Here is a 26,665-nt window from a genome sequence, read left to right on the forward strand (position 1 = left end):
ACTGTTGCAGGCCGTTTGCAGAAAAAAAGTGTTCGAAAGAGCTACGAAATCTCACCGAAAGCACCATAGATAAACTGAAAGCGGCTGGTTATGCTCCAATGTCTACATTGAATACAAATTTACGCATTTGTACGTCCTGCCGTTTAAACGTTGACAAACGGGCAATCTGTACATCATCGGTGGATCAGGTTGCAGGAAGTTCGAAAACAACAACAACTGAGGAATTACTAGATGCACCGACAACAACTGAGGAGTTACCAGAAGTACCAAGTGCAGATAGTCTTGCCACGGTACCATCAGCGACATCTGTTTCAACAAATCAATCAGAAGATGAGTGCATCCAGAAGGTCAACATCGAACGCTTCAACGAAGGGATAGCTGGAATAAAAGTGACTCCGATTAAATGGACGAAGATGGGTTACGTCAATTATCCCGAGAAAAAATACCGTGAAATCAACGAAGCTGTACCGAGAAACCTCTTCAAATTAGGACCTGAGGATGTGGAAAATACAGACTACGATGAGGTAATTATGAATATGAAGGAAAGGTTCTCGAATCTAGCCACGACAAGGAAAGAAAAATTATTGATTTTGTCGATGCTGCCAAGCTCGTGGTCTATTCAAGACGCCATTGATGAGTTCAAAACCAATAGAAATACAGCAAAAGAGGCAAAACAATAGGGTCCTAAAATGTTGAATGAAATCTTGTTTTTATTTATTAACACGAAAGAGCATGTTACTGTAACTACTTTAGCATTTTTTCCCGCTCAAATAACGGCTATATCATGTTTAAACTTTAATTTAAAAATTGGGTCCATAAATGAACCTTGACACTTAAGATCATGTTTGACGTTCGCTCAGTCGACAAAAACACCACAGGGGTTATAGTTTTTTCACTGGGGTTGTTCCTATCTGACATTTCGGAAGGGACACGGAAAACAAAATACACCCAAAATTTGAGTTTAAGCCAAGGGGTGTGACAAAATCTAATAAAAAACATAAAAAATGTTTTGTGAACTTAAACAAACGGAAAACATTAAAAAAATGAGTAAACAAGTGTTTATGGCCTAAACTTAAGCGTTTGGCACTAAAATTGGGACAGGGCTTTAGGACCCAATTCAAAAATAACTGTCTTGCAACCAAAAATGCTAGGTCGAGTACTTCATTAACAGGTGAGACAAAAGAAAAAATAATTCAATATTTTGAAGACGATGAAGTAAGTAGAGCTATGCCTGGCCAAAAAGATTATGTATCTGTAAAAAAAGATGGAAAGCGTCAAGCAATCCAAAAACGATTAATGATGACTACTTTGAAAGAAGCGTATACACGCTTCAAGGAAATTAACGAAAATATTAAGGTAGGTTTTTCCTCATTTGCATGCCTTCGTCCAAGGCAATGCAAGCTTCTATCCAATTCAGGAACACATAATGTTTGTGTGTGCACAACGCACGAAAATATTAACCTAATCTTACATAGTTTGAAAAGAATCAATTTATCAAAGGATATTAAAATGTTAACTGGTAGTCTTTTGTGTGAAAATACAACATCAAATTGCTATCTACGATCTTGTTCGGATTGTCCAGATTCTTCATCATTGGAAAATACTTTATTCGCTGAGTTTGAAGAAAATTATATTGATCAGTTATCATTTGAGCAATGGCTGACCACGGATAGGTGTGACCTAGAAACTATTGTAAAACCTGTAGATGAGTTTGTGTCATTTTTTTGCTTGAAATTAGAAAGTTTAATTCCTCACGACTTTATTAAAACAGAGCAATCCCGCTTTTTTAAAAAATACGAAAAATACATTACAAGATGGTGAATTTTTAGTCATTTGTGATTTTTCTGAAAACTATAGCTTTGTTTTGCAAGATGAAGTGCAGTCCCATCACTGGAACGTACAACAAGCTAAAATTCATCCATTCGTTATTTATTTCAATGGAAGTACGCAAATTGAACATTTTAGTTTTATTGTAATTTCCGAAGATTTAAGACACGACTCAGTATATGTAAATTTGTTCATTGCCAAAATGATTAACTTTTTACGCGTTGATAAGGATAAAGAAATCAGAAAGATATATTTCATGTCTGATGGAGCAGCATCGCAGTACAAAAACCGTAAGAATTTTTCGAGCCTATGTCAATTTAAATCAAAGTACGGAATTGATGCAGAATGGCATTTCTTTGCTACGTCACATGGCAAAGGTCCTTGTGATGCTATTGGAGGAACCATAAAGCGCATGGCCACAAGAGCAAGTTTAGCCAAAGAAAAACTGCAAAAGAACTATTTGATTGGGCGAATCGCAGAAAAGAAGAAGATTTAACAAAATTATCATTTTGTTTTACTACTACTGAAGAGTACGAATTAACGGCATCAGAGCTCAGCGAGCAATATAATAACGCGAAAACGATCCAAGGAACCCAAAAATTTCACTGTTTCATTCCATTGTCAGAAAATAAAATCAAAGCAAAACTATACTCGAACTGTACTGATAATGATGCAAAAGTGTTCGATATTGTAAAAAAATTGAATAACAATAAATAAATAAATAAGTAGGGGAACCTGGTCCAATTCGGACCCTGTTCTAATTCGGACCATCAAGCATTTCTCAATACTGGCGCTACTGTAAAGATCGTGGATACCGTTTTTCTGCTCACCGTTTGGCTTAGATCTAACACAATAAATTTGACGCCTTTCAGTTATTACGTTTGATTTTTATATTAGTTTATTGTTTTGAAGTGCTCAGGTGTACTGTCGGTTGGCGTTATTTCCAAGCTTCTATAAGCGACAATAATTATCCAATCTCTCTGTGTTATTTTATAATCGAATCACCCTAGCCTAAGCTTTCATCTGGCCATATGGTTTTGATATGGCTATGCACCGTTTGAGCTCAACGAGTTTGAAAATCTCAAAATGTGTGTTGGTCCAATGCGGACCTTTTGATATGGTTCAATACGGACCTCTTGTTTTTCAACGTGTACTCAGTCTATTCTAAGAGCTCCACCCCGTGAAAATATTCCCGACTCAATCGAAAATCACAGAAGTTGTAATATTGATTAATAGTGCCTTTGTTTCTGTTGCGGTCAAGAAAATGGCTTCGCAAAAAATCTAAGAAATGAGGTAGATTACCAAAAACTAAAGGAATCAATAAATCAGCAACTTGAAAAGCATCTTCATCAATACCACAGCCAAGCTTTATCCAAAATAGTTTGGCAATACGCTATAAAAAACGTTTACGAGTAGTATATAAGAACAATACAGTCAACTATCCCTTATCCGATTTACTGTGTTTTTGTTCACAAGCTCGAAGGAAAACGCAGTCCCTTCAATATAGTGTACTTCAATCCATAAATATAAGTAGGTACTTCTCAAACTTGAATTTCCGAGACTTCGAGTCTGTTTGTTATCTGTTTCAGTTTCCCATACAAGTTCACCTTTTCAACCCGATATTTCATAGCAAAGTTTCAATGTGTGGAAAATTTTACAATATTCAACTTCAAAATTACTTTTTCGAATGTATTTTGTCAAAATAAATAAAAAAAAGCTCTAAAATTTGAAAATATGTGTACTTCATCTCGATAGCTCCCATACACGATAGTCTGTTCAAAATCGAGTCAGGAATAGTTGACCGTACCCAATTTTGAACAAGTTTCCGACATATTTTTTAATGAAATTCATATTTCACTTGAACTTGTTCTGACTCGAATTTGTTTGAAATTTCTCACACATTGAGTTCATTTTTTATGCTTGCGCTTGCAGAAAAAGTTCAATAAGCTTTGATACAAAACAAATCTGAGTAATATTTTGTTACTAACATTGCAAATAACGATGAAATATAGGGTGGTCCGAATTAGAACATGGGGGGTCCGAATTGGAACAGGGTTGGTCCAATTCGGACCTTTTGGAGAAGTTGGTTCAAACATGTCTAGCCATGTCCTGGTAGGAGCTATCACAAAACTCTTTGAGAGAAAAATGTGCGCGCTGAATTGCGCTTTCTCGAAAACATAAAACTTTTCATGCCATTCATCGTGCTGAAAAGATATGGCCAAAAAACTGTTACTAGGTCCGAATTGGACCATGTTCCCCTATTAATTAAATGTTTTCATGATCTCATAACGCATACCCAAATCCAAAACTTTTAAAGTTTATATATAACATTTAGAAACTCATCGATCATACTCTAAAAAAAAATATCCTGGTAAAAAAAAATTTATTTTCGTGTAATCTGTTAATTCATTTTAATTTATACATATATACATATACATATAATATTTATACATATACATAATATTTATACATATAATATACATAATACTAATGAATACATGAAAACGACTTGTTTAATTCACGCAAGGCCCTTAGCAATAAAATCAGCAACAAACTGCGGTTCCCGTAATAATTTACACCGAAAAAAAAATTTTTTTTTTCTACTAAATGTGAAAATTGTGACATGTTTGAAATGTCATAACTTTTTTGTTTATTGGTTTACCATCACCAAATTTTTATGGTAGATAGCTTATATAATGTTTTTCCTCAAAAAATTACGTTGGTATTCCGATAGGGTTTTGAGATATTTGAGTTTTTGTGTAAAAAATTATGTTTTTTAATGCAAAAAAAAAAAATTTTTTTACTGTGTGTATTTTTTTTGGAATCTTTATTTAGTTGTCTAACTTTGTTTCTTTAGTTGTCTAACAATCGAACGAACCGTTTTTGCTGTGCAGCTTTTTGAATATTTTTGAACCATTTTCACATACACCCTTTTGAAAAGTTAGTCGTGACTCAACTTGAAGATTTGATATCGGAAAATGACGATTTAGATGGAACTGGAAAACTGTGCAAAGTTTCAGCTCAATAGAAAAAAATGAATTAAAAAAATTACCAAATTTTGGTGCTGTTGCTTGGAATCACTCAAATGAGACACTTCTGATCATGTTTGACGTTCGCTTAGTCGACAAAAAATACCACAGGGGTTTTAGTTTTAACACTGCACGGAGAAAACGGAAAACCCATAATTGAGTATTTTTTAACTTACTTTTGAGTTATTTTTCTCTCCCTATTTCATTCGCTCCTTCTATTGTTGTCAGAGAGCGAAGAGCCAAACAACCCAAAAACCGAACCTTTGTGCGTTACCTCAAATTTGAGTAAGTGGCATAGTACTGGAAGTTGAGTTATTTGATCTGCCGGTTGAGTGGAAAGAACTTAGCCAGTAGGTATTTTTTCGCATGGCCGCAAATGAAAACAACTTCTACCCCATCAACTCAAAATTAGGTTAACGCACGAACCCCCGGAATTGGGTCCTAAAATGTTTAATGAAATCTTGTTTTTATTTAATGACACGAAAGAGCATGTTACTGCAACTATTTTAGCAATTTTTCCCGCGCAAATATCGGCTGCATCATATTTAAACTTTAATTTAAAAATTTGGTCCATAAATGAACCTTGACACTTTTGATCATGTTTGACGTTCGCTTAATCGACAAAAACACAACAGGGCTTTTAGTTTTAACACTGGGGTTATTCCAATCTGACATTTCGGAAGGGACACGGAAAACAAAATACACCCAAATTTGAGTTTAAACCAAGGGGTGGGACAAAATCTAAAAAACATAAAACATATTTTTTGGACTCGAACCAACGGAAAGCATTAGAAAATTGAGTAAACATGTGTTATTGGCCTAAATTTATGCATTTGGCACTCAAATTGGGACAGGGCTTTAGGACCCTAATAGGGTACTCCCGTTGATTTGACCACATTTAATCTGAACCCTTTTTATTGCGATGTTTTTCACCACTTAGACTTTAGTGATCTGAATTTCGTTTTTCTCAGATTTTGCCTTCGATTTCGCTGTCCCTTTTCGATCACCGCCGCCCATGCAATTATCCTGATGTTCAAGACAGTTTTCTTCGGTCGGCTTAGTGTACCATTTCTCTTTGTTTTCGACTCACCAGCTAGTCTTGTTTACACAACAAAACCAGCTGGCCATGTTTTCATGTAAAAACCAGCTGGTAGTGATTGAAATCAAGGATGAAAGGTGAATGGTGTTTGAAAATGTAGCATCAGTACATTATTAGCAGCTTCTAAATTTCGTCATGAAGGTCTAATCACAGACAAAGTCTATAATCATTCGTGAAAGTTACAATAATCTGTACCTCGCTAATTTGCACATCGCTCAGATTAAAAATGGTTCAAACGTCATTTAGCTCATGAAACGGAGTAAAGTGGAATGAAACGCTGTGGAACAGAACGCAGAATCAAAACAAAACAGTGAAAGAGGTAACCAAAAACACGTTTCTAAGGTGACTATATGTTCAAATTAGAGTGTCCATCCCGGGACATCCCGGGACAATTTTCGGGATTTCCCGTTTCCCGGGATTTTATTTCTGACATCCCGGGAATACCGGGATTCCCGAAATGTACGTAAAATTTGCTGAAAACCACTAAATTTCAATGAAAAACAATGACATTTTTCCTCACTATAAACCATAATTGGGTCCTAAAATGTTTAATGAAATCTTGTTTTTATTTAATGACACAAAAGAGCATGTTACTGCAACTATTTTAGCAATTTTTCCCGCGCAAATATCGGCTGCATCATATTTAAACTTTAATTTAAAAATTTGGTCCATAAATGAACCTTGACACTTTTGATCATGTTTGACGTTCGCTTAATCGACAAAAACACAACAGGGCTTTTAGTTTTAACACTGGGGTTATTCCAATCTGACATTTCGGAAGGGACACGGAAAGCAAAATACACCCAAAATTTGAGTTTAAGCCAAGGAGTGTGACAAAATCTCAAAAAATGTTTTTTGGACTTAAACAAAAGAAAAACATTAAAAAATTGAGTAAACATGTGTTTTTGGCCGAAACTTAAGCGTTTGGCACTTAAATTAGGACAGGCCTTTAGGACCCTATTGATAAAGTAGAAAAGCATAATGAAAAAGAGAATAAACGAGTAATTATTTTCATGAAAAAGATCAATTTACCAAGAAAGAAAAACATATTTTTATTAGTCTAAATGCATAGTTTTAATGCTTTGCTTTTCAACTTTAGCCGTTTTTATAAGCCTATGCAGAGATAAATTTGAAAAATACTACAAATTTGAAAGTACACCTAAACCAAAGACAAATTAAAGACCCCCATGTCCCTTGTAGTTACCCAAAATTTTATGGCACATGGCAAAATCTAGAATGCCGTGAAAAGTGTACTGCGATCTGTCAAACTTGGGTACCGTTTGCAGTACCGAGGGACCGAATGCAGTACTAGAAGTGGTACCCAATCTGAAGCCGAGTGTGACGGACCTGCCTAAACTGTAGCAAATCGCAAGTCAGTACCACCTGTAAAAGTAGGCATTGAGAAAATTGACTGAGAAGGTTTCAATCTCGTTTTAAAAAAAATCCGGAAGATTGGAATATGTTTCGATCTCAATGAAACTTTCATAATTTGCTTTTCACTCTGTTACCTTTCCAAGAAAAATATAAAGATAACCAAATAACGATTCATTTTTGTGTTATATGATGCGAAAATCTGCAGTGAGACTGACATGCGTTTATTTTTCATTATGGGATAATTCGACTTGGTGTTTTTTTTACTAATTTTACTGAACAAAAAGTGATTTCTCGTTAGTGCAGCTGAAAGATCATTAGAAGATATAATGAAAACTGATATCAACTCAATTTTGATCAAAATGCAGATGCGATTCACGGCAGTAAACTTCAGTCAATAATTTTCTGTATTTAACTTTTAGCATGATCTACAATACTTTCAATGATCTTTAATCTTTTCTTTTGTTCTGAAGTTTTCATGAATTTTCAAATGTTTGAGGCAAATTGCTTTAAAATTATGACTTAAGTTGTTATCATACTTCCGTTCATAAGTGTATTAGAGAATTTCAAAAAATCCATTGCTAACCCGTAATTAGTCAAGCTCAGTTTTGATTTGTTAGGTTACTATGATTTGTTAGGTTACTTCATAAGAATAAGAAAGTCTTATCTGAAATGTGATTTGCTATTATTAACATTTTATTTTGAAAAGTTAGAAATGCTAGTTTTATTGAAAATTTGATAAATCCCGGGATCCCGGGATTTCCCGGGACAAGCATAGATTTTTGTCCCGAATCCCGGGATGAGCAAAATAGCCGGGAAATGGACACTTTAGTTCAAATTAAAATGGTTTGAATAAGGTACCGTTCAAATTAACGGGGGTGTACGGTACAAGCTCCGGAGGGATTCGAGGAGGAACTCTGGAAGAATTCTGGAGAAATTTTAGGACTCTTGCGGAATTCCCGGAGGAACTCTGGAGGATTTCTTGGAGGATCCAGGAGATTTTCTTAGTAGTAGACTCATGAGTATTTCTGAGGAATTACTGGAGGAACTTTGAAGAATTATAATAAAATTCCTGGAGGAACTATGCCGAAAAATTTGAAGGAATTCTCGGTGGAGCTCCAAAGGAATTTCCGGAAGAAATCTGAGCCGCAAGAACTTCAATAAAAATCCATGTGGAATTCGGTAGAAATTCTTGGAGGACCTCTCAAAAATTCTGGGAGAACTCCGAAGGATTAGCTGGAAGAACTGCTGAATTATTTTCAGAGAAATATCCCGAAGGAACTCTGTAGAAATTTCTGGAGGACCTTCAAAGGAATTCCTGGAAGAACTCTGAGCCATTGCTAGAGGAACTCCAAGGAATTACTTGAGAAACTCCGAAGAATTCCTGCAGGATCTATGGAGAAAATCCAAAGGAATTTCCGTTTGAGCTCCGACAATAGTTTTGAAAGAATTCCTGGAGGGATTTCTAGAGGACCTCTGAAGGAATTACTGGAAAAATTCCGAAAGAATTCCTGGAGAAACTCCGAAGGAATTTCTGTAAAAACTCTAAAGCAAATCTTGGAGGGAATTCGATGAAATTCTTGGAGGAATGCCCTGAGTAACTCTGAAAGAATTCTCGCAGGAACTCTGAAATAATTCCCGGCAGTGCTCTGGAGTATTTCCAAGAGGAAGTCTGGAGGAATTTCCGAAGGAACTCTGAAGAAACAAACTCCAGAGAAATTCTTGATGGAATCATGGAGGAAATCCCAGAGGAACTATGAATAAAATCCGGGAGGATCTCCAAATAAATTCCAGGAGGAAATCCGAGAAATTGCTGTTGGTACTCTGAAAGAAGTCCTGGAGAATCCATGAAGAAAAGCCAAAGGAATTCCCGGTGTACTTCCGAAGGGATTCCCGTAGTAACTACGGTAAAATTCTCGGAGGAATTCTGCAGAAATTTCCGGTGGGCTCAGAAGGAATTCTCGGCATAAATTCTGAAAGCATTCATAAAGGAAGCAATTCCTAGAAGAACTCCGAAGGAATTCCTGGAGAGACTCTGAACAAATTGAGTATTTTCCAGAAGAAATTTCAATGAGAAAATCCAGGAGGAAAGCCCCGGAGAAATATCTGGAGAAATTCCTGGTGGAAATCTCTAGAGGAATTCCTAATGGATTTCCCGGATGAATTGATGGAGCAAATTTCCGGTGAAATTCCTGCAGGGAATCCTGGAGAAATTCCTGGAGATATTTTCCGGAGAAATTTTTGGAGAAAATCCTGGTGGAAATCTTAAAAGGCATTCCCAGGGAGAATTCCCAGGAGGAATTTCTCGTGGAAATCTTAAGTGAAATTTCTGGAGAAATTCCCTGAAGCAAAGCCCCGGAATAATTTCTGGACGAAATCGCAAGAGGAATTCTTGGAAAATATCTTCGGAAGAATTTCTGAAGAAAATCCCCGGAGGAATTCTTGGAGGAATTCCTGGAGGAACTCCTGGGATAAATTCCCGGAGAAATTTCTGCAGGAAATCTCCGGAAAAATTCCTAGGTTTCTGGAATTCTCCGGATAAATTTCTTAATGAAATCCCCAGAGGAAATCTTCGGACGAAATCTTTGGAGGAATTGCTATTAGAAATCCCCTGAAAAATTTCTAGAGTAAATCATCGGAGGAGTTCTTGAGGGATATCCCCGGGGGAATCCCTGGAGGAAATTCTCGGAAGAATTTCTGGAGAAAATCTCCGAAAAAAAACTGGAGGAACTTCTGGAGGAAATCTTTGTAGAAATTTCTGATGCGAATTCCCAGATTAACTTTTGGAAATCATCTGAAAAAGTCTCCGGAGTAATTTCTGGATAAAATCTTCGGAGGAATTTCTTAATGAGTTCTTGGAAAAAATCTCCGGAGGAATTTCTGGAGAAAATCCATGGAGAAATACGTGGAGCAAATTTTTGGATGAATTCCTGGTAATAAATTAACAGTATGAAAAGTAGTGCGTTTGAGTCGTTGTTCATATACCAAAAATTATCACAACGTAGGGGTCATGCACAAATTACGTCACGCTCCGAGGGGGGGGGGAGGTGGTCAAGCCAAGCGTGACAAATCTTACAAAAATTTCGGAGGACTCATACAAAAAACGTGACAGAGGGGGAGGGGGAGGGGGTTTCAAAAAAGTTGAAATTTAGCGTGACATAATTTGTGTACCATCCCGTAGGGAAAAACATCCTAGCCGCAACATTGAAGAAATTCCTGGTGTCTCAGAGACACTTCTGGTGGAAATCCCCGGATAAATTCTCTAACTAAGTCCCCAAAAGAATTTCTAGAAAAAAAATGTCTGAAGGCATTTCATAATGAAATCCCCAGAGGAATTCCTGCTGCAAATCCCCATAAAAAATCTCGGAGGAAATTACCGGATAAATTCTCTGAAAAAAAAAATCCCGGAAGGAATTTCGGGAGACAATGCCTGAAATCCCCGGAGGAATTCCTGTACCAAATCTCTGGAGAAACATCTGGAGCAATATTCCTGGTGGAAATCCTAAATTCCTGAAGGAAATTCCCGGAGGAATTTGTAGACGAAATCACCGGAGAAATTTGTCTGAAAACAAATCCCCAGAGAAATGCCTGGAGGTAATCGAGCTTGGCTGTGTCAAATCAGATTTGGAACAGCTCATGAGCTCATGAGGTTTGCAAACCTTGGTCCAAATAGGTACGACCAAAAATGGACCAGACAGGCTCATTGTCCAAAAAAAAAAAAAATAGACCAGAAAACTGGTGTTAAATAAAATTGGAACATCATTTACAACACCGGTCCAAGATGCAAGATCCAATTTTTAATATGGTCCAAAAATTTGGACCAAACCAGTGATTTGGACCTTCGGTGAAGTTGCCCTTAAAATATTGTTAATCAAATTCCGACAAAATCGAAACTTCCTTGATCTCTATCAGTGTACGTTATTGAATTTAAATGAAACGACATTGTGTGCAACGTCTAAGACGAAGAAAAACGGGCTTCCGGTTGTGAGGTCGATGCAAATATTGTCAGTGCTCCGTCTGTTTGTCTATAGTAATTCACGAAAACTTTTGTTTGAACAACAAGGTACGATTGACAAGAATGTTGGGCAGGTTTCCACAGGTGTTTCGGACATGATTGTATCTTTCAAACAACAGTCATTTTTACTTCGGTTTTTCGATTTTTTTTTGTTCATACTGACTGAGGCATTTATTTTACATTCATCATATATATGTTTAGTAATAATAATTATAATAATAATATATGAATACTGATGTATAAGATCAATCTTCGCCACTGCGTTCAGGTTTAGTTATGGTCATAATAATCGTTTCTCATTTGAAGAACAATCCGATCTTCCATTTCTTTGGTTTTGTTCCATGAACTCCCACCTTCTTTGGTTCTTACCAATGGAAAATAAACAAGGAGTTTATTAAATTTTCACTTTCCGTTTTTTATTGATTTTTTTCAATGGTCATGTTTGATATATGACCACACGAAGAAGGCAAAATTGTTCACATATTCTGAAAGATGTATGATGTATGGATTCTTCTCAAAATCTCATTGGAAAACGATTATAAAATGTGACCTTGCTTAGCTTTCTATGATTTTGTTTACTTCAACATTTTTTTTTCATTCGGCAGAAGAACCAAAACATTTGTACATATGGATGATTGAGTGGATTGTCAAGAAATATAGTTGTGTGCGCAAGGTTATTTTTTAATTGGTGCTTCAATTGATTCCATAGGCTGAATTCAGACCGGTTGTGAATTTAGTTTAACATTGATAGTTTGTAAGTGCTGCCATGAATGTACAGTTTGATAGTAAGCATATTTTTTATTATGTGTAGGAACTTATGACAATATACATTTCATGCAAAATATATTATACAGCTTTTCATCAATGTTTACTTGTTGTTCAATTCGATTGCCTTCATCTGTCCTTAAATTGTTTTACCAGAATAAAACTTGATGAATCTAGAGAGTACCGTTTGGTATACAACAATGATGTGATTACTTCATCTGTTGATTGAATCACTCAATGTACGAGCATCCTTATTTGATGTTTGAGTGTCCTGGTTGAGGTTTTGAAATTGACGTTTGAGTAGCGCCATGTTTACTGGTTGTATAATCAGCATGGCCTCATCATTGAATCAACTATTGAATTCTTGCGTAGTTGTATCATAGTCGTTTTCTCAATTTTAGAAACTTAATTCATCGTATTTTTTAATATAATTATAGTGTACTGTCTATGTAATTATATTTACAAAAATATAACACTAGAATCAAGAGATCAGGCTTTTGTCAACTACCTTTGAGTGGTTTGCTTTTGAGATGTTCAATATATAAATATATAAAATAAAGAATCTAGCTATTAGTACACGTTTCGAAACAAATTGCATTTGACAGAACATCTGCAATGTCAAACGAATGTTTGTTTTTCGGTTCTTATGTAATCTCGTGTACTGATAGCTTAACCAATGGTTAAGAAAGTAGAGCTTTCGACTCAGTATCTGTCAATAAACTATAAAATCTATTGCTGAAATTTTGCTGAAATTGTTCGTTTTGAAATTTTATTTGTTTGCAAAAAAAAACTTTGAAAACAATTCAATACAACGAAAAGATTTAATTCTTTCAATAATAAAAGGACGAGGATTAGCTATTGCTTTCAAAGTTTTTCATATGACTGTGATTAGTAATACTGTTTAAGATTATTGAAAATAAACAAATAAATTTAGTGACTCGCTTAAAATAGTTAAAATTCAAACTATTTATGGTTTTATGTGAGGTAAAAGTAAATGATTTATTAATTAGGAATAACACATGAAATAAAGATAGCCTAAATATGATTAAATATACACTAAACATGCAGCTATACTATAATCATTATCACATTTTGTGGAGTGCACTTTTGATTCTAGGCTAATTCTTTCAACACCAAGTTGCTTGGAATCCATTCCATAGTGTAACTTAAGTGGTGGTTTGTTATCCATTGACATTTGGTTTGCTGAATCACAACTGTGCATTAATAATTTTTCTGAAAGTGGTGCAGTAGATAGCAATTTTGTGTCTGAAAATATCTGTGGCAAGTGATTTGTAAACATTTAGAATATTTTTCTTATCACACATACCGATAAAAATTAATTATATGTTCGTATCGTTCAGAAATCTCTATGTTTCTTCTCGTTGAAAGTATTCAATGTTTTTTAATGGAGTTCTTTGTTTTTTTTATTAATTCTAGAGCTTTTTTCGATTGATTTTGAAACTATTTCAGTAGGTTTTTGTGTTAATAATAGTAAACAAAAACTATTAGCAGGTGTTTTTGAACTTTGTGTTCTTTTGTCTTAGGCTTTGATTGGTACGCTTGGTAAACTTTGATAAGCATTCTCAATTATATTTCATACTTTCTCTATATTTCATATCGAAATTCATCACAACAGGAAAATTAGCATCACTGTTTCAGATCATTTTTTTCTGAGGCTGCCTGAAATGTCCAATCTTCAGCAATAACAAATCGTATGGCGAGATCTTGAGGTGGACTTGAGGGGAACATGTTACACTTAACTAATTGGATAAGAATCTATTTCACAGTTGAATAACTGAAAACGTATGAACTATATTCTGATTTTAGTTGTCACACAAACACACATACACACATTGATATCAAGTCATGCTTTAAATATTTACTGCTTCATCGATTTGTAGCTGATTGACATACTTGTGAAATTTCTAAGAATATGGTAAATAAATATTCGTATTAACCATGTTCTCTTCTAAGAATTCCTAGGATTTCTTCATGAATTATTTCCGCACTTTTCAGCGCTTTAACCAAGAACTCCTTTACACGTTTTCACTGAGTTCCTCCTGGAATTCCTACGGAAAATCATTCCCGGGATAAGTAGTTATTATTAAACCATTTTTTCTGCAGTTTCTTAGGCTTTCTGAGCTTACCAGAAATTTCACTCATAGTCTCAGTCAAATTGCATAAAAATCTCTAGAAGAATTCCGCCAGAGAATTTAGAGAATATAGGAATTCTTTTAAACATTTCTCCAGAAAGGCCCTTTACGTACACAAGACATATAAATTCCAATTGGGTCCTAAAATGATTAATGAAATCTTGTTTTTATTTAATAACACTAAAGAGCATGTTACTGTAACTACTCTAGCAATTTTTCCCGCTCAAATAACGGCTATATCATATTTAAAATTAAATTCAAAAATTGGGCCCATAAATGAATCTTGACACTTTTGATCATGTTTGACGTTCGCTTAGTCGACAAAAACACCACAGTGGTTTTAGAATCTATGACAAAAGGTCGAAAGACAAAAGGTCGAAAGGACAAAAGGTCGAAAGACAAAAGGTCGAAAGGACAAAAGGTCGAAAGACAAAAGGTCGAAAGGACAAAAGGTCGAAAATCTTTTTTCAAAGAAGGAAAAATTTCCCACCATGCAAATCGTTTTCGACCTTTTGTCCTTTCGACCTTTTGTCTTTCGACCTTTTGTCCTTTCGACCTTTGTTTTTCGACCTTTTGTCCATAAACCGTGGTTTTAGTTTTAACTCTGGGGTTGTTCCTATCTGACATTTCAGGAGGGACAGAGAAAACAAAATACATTTAACTCTCCCTTACTCGATATTTTGTATCTCGATATTTCCCCTAACTCGATGGAATGCGCGGTCCCTTCAATCAGGCATACTTTGATCCCTCTGTAAATCGACAGCTCTCTAACTCGATGCGATCTGTTTCTGTTTCCTATGCAAGTTTACCTCTCTAACTTGATATTTCCATGAAAATTTTTAATGTCCTCCAAACGTTAAGAAATTTCATAAATTTGATAATTATTATTATAGAGTGAAAGTAAAATGAAGGTTGACAAGTCAATTCAGAGTGATAAAAAATTCAATTTTTGAAGACTATGCAAAAAGTGTCACGTTTCTAAATGAACTAAAAATTTTCTATTTTTCACATTTAATTTACTATTTTGAATGTAGTTTGTGGAAACACCAAAAATTTCAAAAATTGAAAGATATGTGTTCTATATCTCGAAACCTCCCTAACTCGATATTGAAGGGACCATCGAGTAGACTGTACACCCAAATTTTGAGTTTAAGCCAAGGGGTGTGACAAAATCTAAAAAAAAAAACATAAAACCATGTGCGCATCGATTTGGCGAGTGTGGGGTAGAACCGAAGATGGAGATATGCAGCCACGAACCGAGTATTGTAGCGTGAAGTTGTTGATTCAGTGTTACATATCTGTAAACTAACTTAACAAAAATAAATAATCTTCAGTCTACTTGAGCTTCTAGCTCAGAGCCGCATTGGTGGCTGGGAGCCCAATGCCACGGTCTCCCAGGCCTCTAGCTTTGATATATACAATGATCATGAAGGGACCCCTGTACCTCGTCGATCCAAGTTCCCTCTAAAACTTACTATTGCCATTCTTATTTTCATTTCGGGGTGTTATAAAGTGTCCGTTTTTTACAAGCTATGTCGAACTTTTAATGTTAGGAGAAAGCGATTTTTGGACCGCATTCACAGCATACCCTAGCTACGCTACTGACTATGATTATTTAAAGTTAATGCCTGACTTCACGCATATCATTAAAAAATTGAGCTTTTTTCTTATGTGATTAAATTCTCTAGTCTTTAAATTTACATCCACAATCCGAGAAAGCGTTCACAAACTTTACATTTTCTTTTACTGACTTTGATTTTCTCCTAACGTTTCATACCAAGACGTTAAGAACAGAGATCATATTATGTATTTAATCTCCACTCTTCGTCGTGCTGCCAAGAACGATTACTTACTACGCACTTCCCGTAGAATGCAATAGCAAAACCTGTGGAATTGTGCTTTGTTAGAGGTAGCCGCAAATAAATCCGTTTTGCCAAAATTGATAAGAATCTGCCGCGGAAAAGCATCACCATAACGGCAATAACCACCAGCAGAGCGCAGACAAACGGACGTAACATTTGGAACGATTTCATTTCAAATCCATAACCTATTCAGCACTATCATCACCTGGTGGCTATGTTGCGCGTATCACGCGTATGTCCTGCAGATGTCACTAGTGTGCAACGACTAAAGTGAAGCCTAGGAAACTTGAAATGATCATTCCAAGCGTGGTCGAGGGAAGTTTTGTCAGTGTTACGTTTGTTTGTGCATAGCAGATCCGTGCCGATAGCCGATGAGTGGGTATCACTTTCGGCTTTCGGCGGTTGAATGGCAATAACGTTGCGACATAAATCTGAAGCCGGGAGCACTTTGACGGGCCTTCGTCGGTCGTTCAGCAGATGAGTGTCATCAGAACATCCCGCGACCGTTTTCTTCCCCATCTCCCGTTTCGCGGAAAATTACACAGTGCAACATTTTCCACGTCATCGAATGTGAACAAAATTTTGTCTTCAGATCCTGAAAGTACAAACCCATACTTGTGGTTCGAATTTTGAAGTTACACATTTTCAGCTTGATTTTTCCTTAATACAGGTATATCTCACAAAGTAGTGGAAATTTTTCAATACAACTTTCGGATAAAATATTTTTCACACATGAAACCAAAACTTTTGTTAAAATGTCGCACAGTGCGTTGCCCCATAGACAAAAATCAAATTTCAAGTTATTTTATCCGGCGATAATAAGTATCCACAAGTGTTTATAGATAGCATCCGTTATTGAAACAAGTATTTATAAGCTAAACAAAGCGCAAAAACTATTACAACAAGCGTCGAAAGAGACAGTTGTCGGAGAAGCAGAAAAACTACATTTTTTCGCATATTTTCAGCATCCCTTTCAACTAGTAAGGAGAGTGTTGAATCCAATATATTCAAACTAAATCAAAAAGAGAACATGATTGAAGGTTGGTAAAGTATATTTGATGTAATAAGAACACCAATTTTAACTTTGAATATGAGAATTCGGCACGTTGAGTTGGCTATGAATAAAACTTGTGAAATACTTACATATAACTTTGATTATCGATTCAAAAAAAGTTTCACCCTAAGTCACGCACAGACATGTTTCTTAGACTGTCCTCTAAGAGGTCTGAAAGATACAGCTGCATCTCTTCGAGATTTTTGACTATTTTTAGGTATATTCCTTAACCAGCACAAGTATGAAAATGAGTTATTTGTGATAAAAAATCAGAAAATCTTGCAACATTATGGGGTCTCGGCTCAATCTGACAATACACCATAGCACCATAGCAGGTTTATGCTTAAAATAATATATTTTAAATGTATTTTCCAAGATTTTATCAAAATTTGATATTAATACTTGTTTTAATTATGAATCGTGGTTTACGGCCAACCAGCCGAGTGGAAGTTTAACAACTACCGAAAAGCTAAACATTACATATAATTTGCAATTGGATTAGATGGACAAATTGATGTGAAAATTTGCGAAAAAGTTACACGTCTTCTCAGTGAGAATCGAACTCACGACTCCCCGATCTCTAGTTGGGGCGCGTTAACCACTACGCCATGAGAGGACTCATGAACGCAGAAGTTAACCTGAATTCGATTTCAGCTCAATAATCACGTGGTCCTCTTTTTCGCAAAGTGCACCTCTTTCGGAAGAATTAGATGCCCATCCAAACACAACGCTTTCTATATATATCCAATGCCTAGCCCGAGAGCGCATTGTTTTTTAGGTATAGGAATAGCACACTACACTAGCCAGCAACTGCGCTGGCTGAGGTTTCTATTGTGTGGGCTTCCAATGGGTCGCGACGTTCTCAAACGACCGGTTACGGAACATGAGTCCGTTGCTCGATAAATACTTGTTTTAATTATGAATCGTGGTTTACGGCCAACCAGCCGAGTGGAAGTTTAACAACTACCGAAAAGCTAAACATTACATATAATTTGCAATTGGATTAGATGGACAAATTGATGTGAAAATTTGCGAAAAAGTTACACGTCTTCTCAGTGAGAATCGAACTCACGACTCCCCGATCTCTAGTTGGGGCGCGTTAACCACTACGCCATGAGAGGACTCATGAACGCAGAAGTTAACCTGAATTCGATTTCAGCTCAATAATCACGTGGTCCTCTTTTTCGCAAAGTGCACCTCTTTCGGAAGAATTAGATGCCCATCCAAACACAACGCTTTCTATATATATCCAATGCCTAGCCCGAGAGCGCATTGTTTTTTAGGTATAGGTGAGCTGAAATCGAATTCAGGTTAACTTCTGCGTTCATGAGTCCTCTCATGGCGTAGTGGTTAACGCGCCCCAACTAGAGATCGGGGAGTCGTGAGTTCGATTCTCACTGAGAAGACGTGTAACTTTTTCGCAAATTTTCACATCAATTTGTCCATCTAATCCAATTGCAAATTATATGTAATGTTTAGCTTTTCGGTAGTTGTTAAACTTCCACTCGGCTGGTTGGCCGTAAACCACGATTCATAATTAAAACAAGTATTTATCGAGCAACGGACTCATGTTCCGTAACCGGTCGTTTGAGAACGTCGCGACCCATTGGAAGCCCACACAATAGAAACCTCAGCCAGCGCAGTTGCTGGCTAGTGTAGTGTGCTATTCCTATACCTAAAAAACAATGCGCTCTCGGGCTAGGCATTGGATATATATAGAAAGCGTTGTGTTTGGATGGGCATCTAATTCTTCCGAAAGAGGTGCACTTTGCGAAAAAGAGGACCACGTGATTATTGAGCTGAAATCGAATTCAGGTTAACTTCTGCGTTCATGAGTCCTCTCATGGCGTAGTGGTTAACGCGCCCCAACTAGAGATCGGGGAGTCGTGAGTTCGATTCTCACTGAGAAGACGTGTAACTTTTTCGCAAATTTTCACATCAATTTGTCCATCTAATCCAATTGCAAATTATATGTAATGTTTAGCTTTTCGGTAGTTGTTTGATATTAATAACTTGAAAATTTAAAAAAAAAACGACTTTTTTGCAAAAAGGCGTATAAGTCACTTTTCCAGCAACGAGTGAGAAGAGACATATTTGCAAATAACTTTTTACATCATTATGAGCAATAAAAGTACAAATTGCAAGGTTTTTCTTGAAAAATAATTAAATTGGCGCTTGGGACAGTTTTGCGATTATGCGTATATTTGATCAGAAACAACTTTCCCTTCCATATCAAGGTGCTGAAATGGCTTAATCTTCCAGTTTTGATTTCTGTCCCGCATCTCCATACATTCAACGCACTGTGTGTCGTGGCGTTATTCTAATTTTCAAAACTCCGGAAAAAGGCAGTTTTTTTCACATTATTGTGGCAATAATTTATAAACCGCATATGTTTTAGCATAAATGTCTTCCATAATATGGTATTAACCATTTGTCCGTACAAAAAATGTTACGTGGTCTGTGCTTAGGGTCACCACGCCACAAAATTTAAATTTGCGATTAGAAAGAAAATTAAATTGTGTTTAAAAAATATATAGGTAAAAAGAATCTACGCTTATTTTTAAAAATTTGTGCGATTTAGCCATATCAAGGAAAACATTTTGCTGAAAAATTGAAAAGGGCCTAACTGAAAATTTTGAACAAATATTATAAAACCAAATAGGATTTTGCTAGTATGTGTACTAGATTTTTTTACAATTTGTTTGTTGCACTGTGTAAGGCTCGACGACAACAACTTGGTGGTTTTTGCGTGGGCGGAAGCGACCGAAGAGCAAAAGCACTGCGAAAGCTCATAAATCATTTACGCCCGACCGCCGAAGATGACGACGGCAAAGCATGGCGAAATTTTCTGTGTTTACGGAAAGGTACCTACCCGACCAGAACCACATAACAAGATTATAACACATTCCTATCAGCAGCAGTTAAAAATAACAGAAGTTGATAAAATTTTGTTATCAAGATGGCTTTGTTCTCAGCCTGTTATATTTTTAGTAACACATTTATAACAATATTTGTTATATTTTTGACATTGCATTTATGAGTTTGTTGAAAATATTATCCGATGTTATAAACAGTAACTTAGTTTGCAATAATTTTGTTATTTTGTAACATCCTTGCAACACATTCTGATATAATTTTGATATAATTGTAACAAGGTATGTTATATTTTAGATTAATTTTGTGCAAATTTTGTTAGAATTTTTGTTATTTTAACTACTAACGGTACATGTTTCATAACAACTGGTGATATAAAAAAATCATATCAGGGGAACACATTATGTTATAATCTTGTTTCGTCCGTTTGGTCGGGTACGCTAAGGCCTCTTCTTCGACATAGGACCGGCATTTATTTCTTCAAACTGGTTGCTTTTTGACGGATTGCCACCGGAAATAGAATTATGCATTAGGTTCCAAGGAAAGCATCAAATCACGGCAAGGACCGGGAGGGGAGGGGATGAGGAAGCCAGAGCTTGGAGCTAAACACGTGTAGTCTCTCGGCAGATGTATCACAGAGTGATAACTGTGATTGCATATTTGTTCGGATTTAGGTCAAGTTGAAACATCGTTTTATCAGCATCAGTCCCGTTTGTTTCGAAACCATTTTCTGTTTAACAACTACCGAAAGCTAAACATTACATATACTTTGGAATTGGTTTAAATGGACAAATTGATGTGAAGTTTTGCGAAAAAGTTACACGTCTTCTCAGTGAGAATCGAACTCACGACTCCCTGATCTCTAGTTAGGGCGCGTTACCCCTACGCCACGAGAGGAGTCATGAACGTAGAAGTTAACCTGAATTCGATTTCAGCTCAATAATCACGTGGTCCTTTTTCGAAAGAGGTGCACTTTGCGACATGTTGAAACCAATAAAATAAAACGAAACCAAGGAGTCAGGATATAAGAATTTGATTCTTCATAGCATCAGAGCAGACATTTCTCTAAGATCTAAGGCTTTTTTTATTTTTGAGGATTCCTCATGGTGTTATGACATGTCTTATTGTATGTGTCTTTCTCAAGGAAATAACAAATATATTTAGATATTTGCTCAAATGTTCAGATATTTCTACGGAAATTTCTAATTGAGTTCATTTAGTAAATGAATTTCTCCACGAATTTTCCCACGGATTTGTTCCAAGATTTTTGTATAGAATTCAGCCAGGATTTTCCCAAGCAGAACCATAGAAATGAATTTCTCCAAAGATTATTTCAGAAATCATCTGACATTCTCCAAAAATTCTAAGAAAATTTTTCAAGAAAGTCTTAATTCCTCCAAGATTTTATCCAGTAATTCATCCATCGATTTTCCTTGGGCATCTTTCAAACTTCCCGGTGAAAATATATTCTAAAATGCTATCAATGATCTCTTCAGATTTTTTTAGGAATTTCCTTTGAAATGAAATTGTATGATTTATATAAGATTTTAACCAGGGATTTATCTAAAGATACCTTTCATCAATTGCTTTTCCTAAATTTTCTACATAAATGCTTCCAGTAATTCTTTGAGATTTTCTCAAGTAAGTCCTAATTTTTTTTTTCAAATTCTTTCAGAAATGTCTCCAGGGAAATGTCAAGGATTTTTTTTTCAGAAAAATTGATCCAGGAGGGCATCTGATAAAACTTGTGAAAATTTATTAGCCACCCTTAATGAACAAGGATATCTGAAATAACTGGCACACAGTTGAATAAGTTTTACAACATGTCCTAACAACTACCAAAAATCTAAACATTACATATACTTTGCAATTGGATTAAATGGACAAATTGATGTGAAGTTTTGCGAAAAAGTTGCACGTCTTCTCAGTGAGAATCGAACTCACGGCTCCCTGATCTCTAGTTAGGGCGCGTTACCCCTACGCCATGAGAGGACTCATGGACGCAGAAGTTGACCTGAATTCGATTTCAGCTCAATAATCACGTGGTTCTTTTTCGAAAGAGGTGTACTTTGTTATAATCCCCATACTGAAATATTCTTACACAACTCATTATGAAAATGAAATCATGATAAGGCTCTTTCGCAGAATAAACGAGTTATTTAGAAAACAGAATGATATGACAATTTCGATAACACTCAAATTTAATGTCCACTAGTTGAGACCGCTCCCTTCCCCTCGTCACAAATCTGTGAAGAAACCCTACCCCCCCCTAAATGCTACATTATTTATGGACGAACACTAATAGAACTTTGAAATGGTTTCTTTTGCGATAATTCTCAAAGATTTCAAGGTAGGATTTTAAAATGAATATTAGGCGAGAGTCTGATTGAATCCTACGCACAACTCTTGTAAAATTCCGGAAAATTTCAATAAATTTTGTCCAAGATTTTTGCAAAAGTTTGATGAAGGTAAGATTCTGGTAACATTTTGAGTACGATTTTAATGAAATTCTGGGCACAGATTCACAGGATTCAAAAATGTTGGGGTGTATGCTTAAATACATCACGGACAAGTTTATTGTAGTGTTTCGAATGGGACTCTCACAATTACACAGCGTAACTAAAATTACATTTTTGCGTGTCTCAAGGTTCAAGTTACGTGTCTCTAGTAAATTTGGGGTTGCTTATCTGATGCCGTTCTCAGAAATGTTTCAGCACTTCACAATTTTCAGCTACAGGTCGCCAAAGTTATATAAAACACGGTTTTCATTGATGTTCACATGACATTTTAAGTATGATCTATCAAACTTGTTTGTGATCTAATCCACCAAGCATGCAATATATGACTTAAGCTTTCATATCAGATATAATTTGGTTGAAATTGCACGATCAAATTTAGATTATATTTACTTTTCCAAACATGCTTGCAATCCCCATACAACATTTTTCGTTTCTTTTATATGGCAAAATATAATACTCTTCGAAACCATTAAAAAACAAGTTTTTAACATCGGAAGCATTATGAAATTTGTTAATAATAATTGTTATACACATGAAGTTTGAGTTGAACGGAAAATTAAGCGAATTAAGCTATTGCCGTAAAAGCTGGCAAACTTGCATGCAAGTTTACTGGAATAGTCAAATTTTGCATTTTTAACAGTCAATATCTCAAAAACTAGACGTGCTATGATATTTTTGAAAAAGGGCAATGGATTCAAAAACCCTTAATTTAGTCAATAGCGGTATTTTGGTGCTTGAGACAAAAACGTGTTCCGCAGTGTTATCTGTTCGATTTCTCCAAAATAATTTTGCTTGTTTTACTGCCTCCTGTCCGATTTTTACATTCATTAAATTACCCGTGGTTACAAAAAGGTTGGGCATGCCTGCTTTATGCCCAGGGAGGTCGAGCAAATTTTTAATTCTAAATGATTCTATACCGGTGTCGGAACTAAGTTGAAAATAAAACAAAAGAAGAATATACATGAGAAAAGGTAAGTCCTAATTTACACAAAATTTAAATAAATCAAACTAAGTTTATTTAGCAGAAAGTTACTTAAAAACCCAAGAATGAATGTAAAAATAGTTTAGCCATTGTTACGCTAAATTTATGCTCTGAGTTGTTGCCCACGTGTGGCAATAAAGTCACTCCACGGCTGAGAATAATAAATTTCGCTGTCATCAAATCACGTGAACTGTGGTTTTCCGCTGAATTACGAGTGTTCTAGTTTTGAGCAAAATAAATTCAGACGAGGCTCGAGTTAAATGAGTCCCAAATGAGTTGCCACTGATTACGTACCGACTGATTTTATGAGCCGGAATTCTATCTCCCCGTCCGGTTTCGAGTCATCACAATTTTTCGCGACTCATCGCATTTCTTGAATTTTTGAAGTTGTGTCAACCACATCATCAGAAATACTTATCGTGTACGTCCCATCGGTAGGATCAGAATAGAAAATCATCGAAAAGTTTCCTACTGACAGTTTTCCCCCGAATGCCAAACCAGACCTGGCTCATATACGGGTGCCATTTCTCGTGTTGAGTCTCACGCAAAAGAGCCAAAACTCACCATGATCACCATCAACTTTCATCTCGTCAGTAGCCATCTACGTCTAGCAGACGACTACAAGTCCGGAGAAGGGGACAGGACACGACAAAGAAACATAAGATAAGATTAAGAATCTCATTTTCATGAATTACTAATGCAATCGTTACTCTCTTGCTCGGTCGGGTCGCTCATCCTTTTTCTTTGCCGAGATCTGATGAGAGGTAACTAAGATGTCTGGTGACAACGGATGCGGTGCCAAAGGGCGGCTGATGCTGAGCGATTGTTCATCCGTTGTTCACCAGTTGTTGTTGTTGTTGTCGGTCGTCGTGCAAATGTTCTCTAAACACATTCCAACTTTTCCCTTTATGAACTCTATTTCTTTTGCATTGAATGTGTTTCGGGGAGGATGGTGCAAAATGTGCGAACTATCTTCTTCTACTCATGCGTAGAAATTCATCAAGTTTGAATCAACATTCAAATTTATTAAGTTCGACTCCTCTGGTTTGTTAAAAATAAAATAGCTATCTTGTTTTATTGATCCAACAATCATTACCGGTCAATCTAACAAAGTTGGGATTCAATTGGATAAACAGGTTCATTGAACTAGGGCTTGTGCTCTTAAGCACAGCCAAACAAACGTAACACTTAGGTTAATTAATTAATTAGTCCGAATTTAACTTTTGTCATTGAATCCATGACACCTCGTTCTAATGCTATGCAAACAAAGTTGAAAGAAAATCGTTTGATTCAAATACTCAATTCAATTACTGAGCACCGACCAGATATTCCAAAGTATCTGACATGATACAGAAATTTCAAACTGAGAAATAAGAAGACAAACACCCATTTGGTTAGAAAACTACGGCCAAAATAGTAGAAAATGATCATTCTGTAACAATTTCCCCCACAAAAAGAGAGGTTGGAAGCTTGAAAGCTTTCGCCACCCGTCGGTGGTTTGGTATTTTTCATTCATCTAGAATACAAACTTTGGCTCGGATTTCGGACCGGCCGACAACAACCAGCACGGTGGCTGGCTGGCTAGCTGGCTGTGTGCTATTTTTGGCTGATTCTCGTAACAGTTTCGCTCGAATGGATCTTTCACTTTCTCCGTTTGTGAGTGGAATTTGTATTACTGCCATTAACGTGTCCGTGTGGTTTGATGAGTTTTGTGGGCTATTTTTAGCTTGGCATATTGGGTGAATTTAGCGAAAATTCGATGGAATTTGGTTGGGTTTCTTGATAGATGTTGTAAATCATGATAAGGCTGATATTTTCCAAATGAATCTGACGACAAAATTTGATGGAGCAAATATTTTTTTCGAACTAGAACTCAAAAAGCACTATGACAACTAGTCGTCTTAATCAGATCAATTATTATTTCCTGGAAGCAGATCCATTTGTTTCAGGACAAAGGAGGTTCATGGAGAAGGCAAAGTCTATATGTACATCTACAAATCTTGCAACGGCCAAAGCCTTGAAGTAGCGAGCCGAAATGTGCAGGGATAAATCTGGGAGCATTTTATTAGTTGGACGTGAGATGATCAAAATGTGGAAGCAGCACTTTGACAAACACCTGAATGATGTGAGAGCGCAAACAACCGGGATAAACGTCTACGTTGGAATGTTAGGCAACAGTAACCAACCAGCTCTAATTTTAAGCGAAGGTACACACCAGCAAACAATAATTTGCTGAAATCAGATTTTTTTGCTGAAATACGCCGACCTGACAATTTTAGTAAACTGAATTGCTGATCTTCAGTGAAAAACGCTGAGAAATCGGCCGATTTCTACTGAGACTCAGCAATTTAATTTGCTGAAAATTTGCCGAGCTGATAAATTTCAGCAAATTATTGCAGATTCTAGTCAAAACAAATTGGTGTGTAAGGATTCCGTTCAACAGCTCGGAATCTGGGAGATAGAACAGCTACCGGAGGGGTGTAAGGGGTTATTTGTCTTACACAAAAAGAACGATAATCCGGAATGTGAGAATTATCGAGCAATAAGCAAGCAGCAGTGCGTCGACAACCTTCATAAGCTGTTCTTGCGGTAGTTTCCTGGACCAAAAACATCAAATTTCGATTATCAACTAACAAATCGTGTCTTTTACACATATGCAAAAGAAAATAACATAGAAGGATCAAATTGCCCGTTTCATAGTAGTGTGGATAAATCGTAGAGGTCATTTTAGAGCATATGGGGCTAAAATAATAGACAGCTTTTTTAAATTGAATAAAAAATTTATTGAGGCTTTAACACAGAAAGCTAATCGATAATGCTGTATGCCTCTCAAAGCTAACGTATTGCATTGAACTATTTGGAATGGAACTTTCTAACACAGTAAAGCCTTCAGTCTTCAACGAGCTGCTGAGAAATTCGTCAGGGGCCTCAGATCATCCTTCATTTATATTTTTGCCATAGAGGCGAGCGAACTACCATCAGAACTTCGTATAGCTGAAATATTCATCCCTAAATATTTTCGATTAGCAGAAATTCTACCAAAAACTACCCTCGCTTCCGTGAAGCAGCCAACTTCGTACTTATGAAAGTAACTGATGCTTCAATTCTTGATATT

This window comes from Aedes aegypti, chromosome 3 (assembly GCF_002204515.2).
Source record: "Aedes aegypti strain LVP_AGWG chromosome 3, AaegL5.0 Primary Assembly, whole genome shotgun sequence".
Classification (NCBI taxonomy): domain Eukaryota; kingdom Metazoa; phylum Arthropoda; class Insecta; order Diptera; family Culicidae; genus Aedes; species Aedes aegypti.